The sequence below is a fragment of the Ovis canadensis genome, chromosome 18 (genome assembly GCF_042477335.2).
Source record: "Ovis canadensis isolate MfBH-ARS-UI-01 breed Bighorn chromosome 18, ARS-UI_OviCan_v2, whole genome shotgun sequence".
Classification (NCBI taxonomy): domain Eukaryota; kingdom Metazoa; phylum Chordata; class Mammalia; order Artiodactyla; family Bovidae; genus Ovis; species Ovis canadensis.
The window spans coordinates 13,542,214-13,549,180 of NC_091262.1; the positions used below are offsets into that span (position 1 = coordinate 13,542,214).

Sequence of the window (6,967 nt, forward strand, 5' to 3'; positions counted from 1 at the left end):
AATGGCACCAGGCCCCTCACCCATAAGATGCATTTTGGGATAATCTTGGTACCAAATGGTTCATCCTGGGGCCATAAAATGATTAACTTGAATCTTGAAGAAGAAAAATAATAATGATAAAATAAAATAAAATAAAATAAAATAAAATAAAGAAGAATCTTGAAGAAGGGCAAATCACCATACAAATAGCTTCATGTGCATAGACAAGAGGGACTATCAGAGTATAACTTACTAGTTTGTCAAATAGATTCTGAGCCAAAAGGCGGAACCAACTTGAAGACAGAGTTTGGGGTAAATGTATAGTACATTAGCATAGCTTAAGACAAACATTTTCATAAGAAAAATACATTGGTTATCTCTAGGTTTGAGAATAGTTAACTTCAGGTGAAACCAGGTGTCATTATGGCAACACAGCATTTTAAGAGAAACCTCCTTTTAAATTTCTATAGAGAAGGAAAAAATACTGCTAATTTGTTTCCTCCTGCTGCTTAAGAGAGATAAAAAATGTCTGACACTTGCAGGCTATTTCCTCCATTTGGAGACCCCGGGCCTTCCTGCCTGTTACCCTCTCATTTTCCCCCTCTTCTTTTAGGAGAATTATGTTGCCTAGGGAAAAGGGGCATCATTTTTGTTTCATAACTGTTTTTAAGCTGGGAAGGGGAACTGTCTCTAAATTGGTGAGGCAACATATTTTCCTAATCTTCATATTGAGGATATCTGATCCAGGGGCCCCAAATAGTAGTTGGAGGCAGTTGCAGTAGTAGCAGGAATTTGAGCAAGCATTTGTAACTTAAAAGCTTTCATGCAGCTAGAAATAAATCCAGTTATACAGTTACAGAGGTAGGGATCAAACAGCAAAAACAAAACAATCGGAATTATTGTAATTAAGATAGTTGTCCACTGTGGGGAACTAGTTAACATCTCTCAAAGTGAGGCAATTGAGGCTTCAGGAGTATCCATGGCCCCAATCATCTTGTTCACGTGTTTAGTAAAATGAGTAACATTTGTGTTCATATCAGGTATATATGTACAGCTCTGGGTGTGAATAATGTCACACGTTCTTCCTTGTGCATCTGTCAGAATATCTAAAGCCAATCTGTTTCGTAAAACCACCTTTTTAATTTGTGTTTATCATTAAGAGCTGAAATAGGCTTTTGAGAATCTTGTAATGTCTGTTGAGTAAAATTAGTCAAAACATCCACTCATACCATAACATCTGTAGTTCCCAAAAAGGGAACAAACACTGTAGCCAAATATTCATACTAGTGAAATACAGACCTTGTCCACCAAGTTTTAAGGTGGAGTAAATTAGCAGGCTCTTCTGGAAGCTCTGAAAATATAAATCTGTGAGTAAAGGCTAGACCCAGGGGGTATCTCCCTCTCCAACCAGGGGGAAACCATGTCCATAGCTAAGAGCCACATATCTAATAAGTCCCGTTTGGAGCAAGCCAGCATGACTGAGATATCCAGTCCCAATTAGTGCCTGGCCAGACAAAGGGAGGACCTGAACTGGGGTTGGAAAACATGGAAATGATTATGTTGTATATTTCCTGAGGCAAAAATCTCAATCGTTTTTAATCATTTTAATTAAGTTGTTGGCTAAAAAACCATAAGATCTAGACCTATTTGCCTTATGTGTAGCAAAATAGTCATTGAACCGAGACAATGTATAATCAAAATTAAAAGTCACATTATGTCTATAGTTAAAGTGCAAAGTGTTGCATCAGTCCATTTTAGGGTTGGTAGATGTCATCAGATGAAAAGAGGCATCACCTGTGATTGTTATCGAAGGTATTTACAGACGTGGAGAACGTCTTTTCCTTGAAGTGGAGATGTCCACCACCGGAAGCCTTCCACTGATGAAGAGGGGAATGGTCCACAGACCCAGCAGTTAGACCAATTGTGAAATGTAGTGCAGGAGTGAGCCCAGAACAGGAAGGCATTGTCTTGAGGATCAAACGTCAGACTCAGGATATTTGGAGTCAGCAGTAGTAAGCTCACATAGGTTATCAGGCCCATCTGAAAAGTACAAAGTCAGAGCATAGAAAGTAAAGACATAAAAAGATGTCACTTAGTTTTGGTCAGGGTACCACCTCTTAACTCGAGTGTGATGTACCCATGAATCAATTTTTGGCAATTTGACAGCTGTAGGAGAAGAAAGAATAACCTTGTAAGGGCCTTTCCAGAGGGGCTTGAGGGACGGGCTCCCAGATCCCAATGTTTTTATGAGGACCTTAGTTTTGGGGTGAAATAGAGGCTTGCTTGACTCAGAGGTGGGGTCAGGAGTCAGCTCCCTGAGTTTTATTAATATCTGTTGAAAAGCTGAGAGCTGAGTTACATAACTAGTCAATTTTAAGGCTTTAGGGTCTATAACAATGTCTATGCATAAGAAAAGCCTTTTATAAATACATTTAAAGGGGGACAGTCCCTCCTTTTGGGGGGCAGTTTGCACCCTCATTAAAGCTATGGGTAGGAATTTAATCCAATTGTCTTGTGTCTCTTGGGTTAATTTGTGCAGAAGTCTTTTGATAATGTCATTAGCTTTCTTAACCTTTTTTGAGAATTGGGGTCCCCAGGAACAATGTAAGTGATATTTTATTTCTAGAGCTTTAGATACCCCCTGAATTATAGCAGCTTTAAAGGCAGAGCCATTGTCACTTTGAAGGTTCAGTGGCAGCCCAAACCTGGGGATAATTTCATGGATTAAAATCTTTATTATGACTTATTTAGCCTGTTCACTGCTGCTGCTGTTGCTGCTAAGTCGCTTCAGTCGTGTCCGACTCTGTGCAACCCCATTGATGGCAGCACACCAGGCTTCCCCGTCCCTGGGATTCTCCAGGCAAGAACACTGGAGTGGGTTGCCATTTCCTTCTCGAATGCATGAAAATGAAAAGTGAAAGCGAAGTCGCTCAGTCGTGTCCAACTCTTAGTGACCCCATGGACTTCAGCCCACCAGGCTCCTTCGTCCATGGGATTTTCCAGGCAAGAGTACTGGAGTGGGGTGCCATTGCCTTCTCCGGCCTGTACGCTATGACAGGGAAAAACCTCAATCCATCCAGTAAAAGTATCTACCCAAACTTGAAAGCAAGAATATCCATTAGCTCTTGGCATATGAGTAAGATGAATTTCTCAGTCTTCTTTAGGATACTTTTCACTATGTTGTAATCTAGATTTTGTAAGTTTTTCAGTCTTTGGGTTATTTTTTTCACAAATCTCACACTTTTTGATAATATTTTTTAAAGTTTTCATTACATTTTTACCTTTAAACAAATGAGAAGCCATTTGGTAAGTACTCTCTGAACCCAAATGAAAACTCTGATGTAAACCTTTTAAGAATTTTTCATTGAGCATTTTCAGGAATTATTAATTGTCTATCCTTGGACTGTAACCATCTTTTATCAGTAATCATTGTTCCTCATTTTTCATATCTAATTTTTTTCCAGTATATTGTTGTTTTTCCTGTTTCACAGGACCTGTCCAGATCAAAGGAGTCTGCAGTGAAGGGGTTTCCTAAAGTGTCACTTTTTTGGCTTGACAGTCAGCCAGCTGATTACCTTTCACTACTTTACTCCCATCCTTGTTGTGCCCTTTGCAATGTGTAACAGCTACTTTTTAAGGACAATATATAGCAGTTAAAAGTCTCTCAGTCTCTCTGAAATGTTTAATAGGTTCTCCTGTTGCCATTTTAAACTGTCTCTCTTTTTTTTTTTTTCATATTTCAGCATGAGCATGTAAAGTCAAATAAGCATACTTAGAATCCATGTAGATATTTACCTGCTGCCCTTTTGTTTAACTCTAGAGCTCAGGTCAGAGCCACAAGCTCTGCTAACTGAGTACTGGTTCCCTGGGGGAGAGATTTTGTTTCTAAAACCTGTTCTGTTCAGCAATCACCACAGCATAACCTGTTTTACGCTTTTCATCCCGAACAAAAAAACTGCCATCTGTAAATATTTCCATGTCAGGATTGTCTAATAGGGTATCTATTAGATCTTTCTGAACTGTATATTTTAAAGTTAGGAATTGAGAACAATCGTGATCAGGTGTTTTATTTTCCTTCTCAGGAAGGAAAGTGGCAGAATTTAAATTTCCACAAACTCAATGACTGATATTTAAAAAGCCTACTCTCTGTCATCCAAACATTAACCTTAGAATTTAAGATTTCATTCACATCATGAGAAGTCACTACAGTAAGATTTTGTCCATTAATTATTTTTAAAGCTTCAGGTGTTAATAAAACCACTGCCCCAATTAATCTTAGGCAGTGGGTCCATCCACGTGAATTACATCTTATTTTTTTTTGCTTAGATAAGCAATAGGTTGCTGGTGAGGCCCTTGGGGTTGTGTCAAAACTCCCAAGGCCATACCTTTTCTTTCAGTGACAAGAAAATTAAAGTTTGACCCTGTGGGCAAGCTCAGACCTGGAGCTTGCAGGAGAGCAGTCTGAAGAACCTTAAAAGCCTTTTGAGTTTCTGGAGACCAAACCAGTTTCTCAGTTTGGGCCTGCTGAGTTTTAGCTATAAGTTTATATAAAGGCTGGGCAAGTTTCCCATAACCTGGAATCTAAATGTGACAGTAACCTATGATTCCCAAAAATCCTCTCAATTATCTTAAAGTCATATGAAAGAGATGATTTAGTATAAGTTTAATTCTCTCAGGGCCTATGGTCCTAGTCCCTTCTGATATGATTAGGCCCAGATATCTAACAGATTGTTGACAAAGCTGAGCCTTTTTTCTTGATTCTTGTAACCACAGCCTGTCAGAAAGTTAAAGAAATCTGAGGCTCACGAACAAGCTTCCTGTGTCTCAGTAGAGAGCAAAATATCATCTACATATTGTAACACCACCACTTCAGAGCTATTAAAGTTTTGTAGATCCTGTGACGAACTTTGTCCAAATAAGTAAGGACTGTCACGAAATTCCTGGGGTAAACCTGTCCAGGTTAACTGAGAAGCTGCCTGCATAGGGTCTTCAAAGGCAAATAGAAATTGACTTTTTTTTTTTTTTTGGCCAAAGCCACTGAATAGAAGGCATCTTTTAAATCAATTACTGAGAAATATTTGGCTCGTTCAGAAATTTTAGACAATAGAGTATAAGGATTAGGCACCACGGGGTGTAAAGGAACTACAACCTCATTTATTATGTGAATCTTGAACTAGTCTCCATTTACTGTTTAATTTTTTGTATACCCAAAATAGGGATGTTCTAAGGACTGTTACCAGAGAAGGCAATTGCACCCACTCCAGTACTCTTGCCTGGAAAAGCCCATGGACGAAGGAGCCTGGTGGGCTGCAGTCCATGGGGTCGCAAAGAGTCACACACGACTGAACGACTTCACCTTCACTTTTCACTTTCATGCATTGGAGAAGGAAATGACAACCCACTCCAATGTTCTTGCCTGGAGAATCCCAAGGACGGGGAAGCCTGGTGGGCTGCCGTTTATGGGGTTGCACAGAGTCGGACATGACTGAAGCGACTTAGTAGCAGCAGCAGCAGCAAGGACTGTTACAGGGAATTAATAGTTCCTGCTCCATTAAATTTTTGATGATGGATTTTAACCCTTCCTTAAGGCTGTATACTGTCACCCTGCTTATTTAACTTATATGCAGAGTACATCATGAGAAACGCTGGACTGGAAGAAGCACAAGCTGGAATCAAGTTTGTTGGGAGAAATATCAATAACCGCAGATATGCAGATGACACCACCCTTATGGCACAAAGTGAAGAGGAACTAAAAAGCCTCTTGATGAAAGTGAAAGTGGAGACTGAAAAAGTTGGCTTAAAGCTCAATATTCAGAAAATGAAGATCATGGCATCTGGTCCCATCACTTCATGGGGAAACAGTGGAAACTGTGGCAGACTTTTTTTATTTTTATTTTTTTTTCGGTGGGGGGCCGTGCTCCAAAATCACTGCAGATGGTGACTGCAGCCATGAAATTAAAAGACGCTTACTCCTTGGAAGGAAAGTTATGACCAACCTAGATAGCATATTCAAAAGCAGAGACATTACTTTGCCAACAAAGGTCCGTCTAGTCAAGGCTATGGTTTTTCCAGTGGTCATGTATGGATGTGAGAGTAGGACTGTGAAGAAAGCTGAGCACCAAAGAATTAATGCTTTTGAATTATGGTGTTGGAGAAGACTCTTGAGAGTCCGTTGGACTGCAAGGAGATCCAACCAGTCCATTCTGAAGGGGATAAGCCCTGGGATTTCTTTAGAGGGAATGATGCTGAAGCTGAAACTCCAGTACTTTGGCCACCTCATGCGAAGAGTTGACTCATTGGAAAAGACTCTGATGCTGGGAGGGATTGGGGGCAGGAGGAGAAGGGAACGACAGAGGATGAGGTGGCTAGATGGCATCACTGACTCGATGGATGTGAGTCTGAGTGAACTCCGGGAATTGGTGATGGACAGGGAGGCCTGGCGTGCTGCGATTCATGGTGTCGCAAAGAGTTGGACACGACTGAGCGACTGAACTGAACTGAACTGAACCACCCTCACGTTTCAGTGGATACTGCTTCTTACATGAAAATAAGTGTGGGTCTCTGAGCTTGACAACTACAGGAATCACATTTGGTGTTCGATCCACAGATTTTCCATCAGCCCATAATCTAAGATTTGCATTTTGTTCACTAAAGGGAGGGAAAGGGAGGGCTCTATATTCATGAAAACAGAGGCAAGAACCTTGTTCAATATATCCCTCCCCAAAAGGGGTGAGGGAGATTCTGGCACGATCAGAAACTCGTGTGAAAATAGCACAGAATCCCAGCTGCAAGATAAAGAATAACTGAAATAATACCTTTTGGCTCGTTCAGACAGTCCCATTACAGAAGTGGATCGGGAAGAAAGTGGGCTAGGGGCTTCAGTTAGCACAGAGTAAGTGCCCCAGTATCTAAAAGGAAATCAAGGGATTGGCCCTCAACAATTATTAATACCCAGGTTTCTTCAGGTGTAATTAGGATGGGAGCTTGT

At 40.5% G+C, this 6,967-nt stretch overlaps 1 pseudogene; it reads right to left on the minus strand.

Annotated features, from left to right (window-relative positions):
- Nucleotides 1-702: 702 nt before the first annotated feature.
- LOC138423614 (endogenous retrovirus group PABLB member 1 Env polyprotein-like) lies at nucleotides 703-2,019 on the minus strand (annotated as a pseudogene).
- Between the last annotated feature and the right edge of the window lie 4,948 nt (nucleotides 2,020-6,967).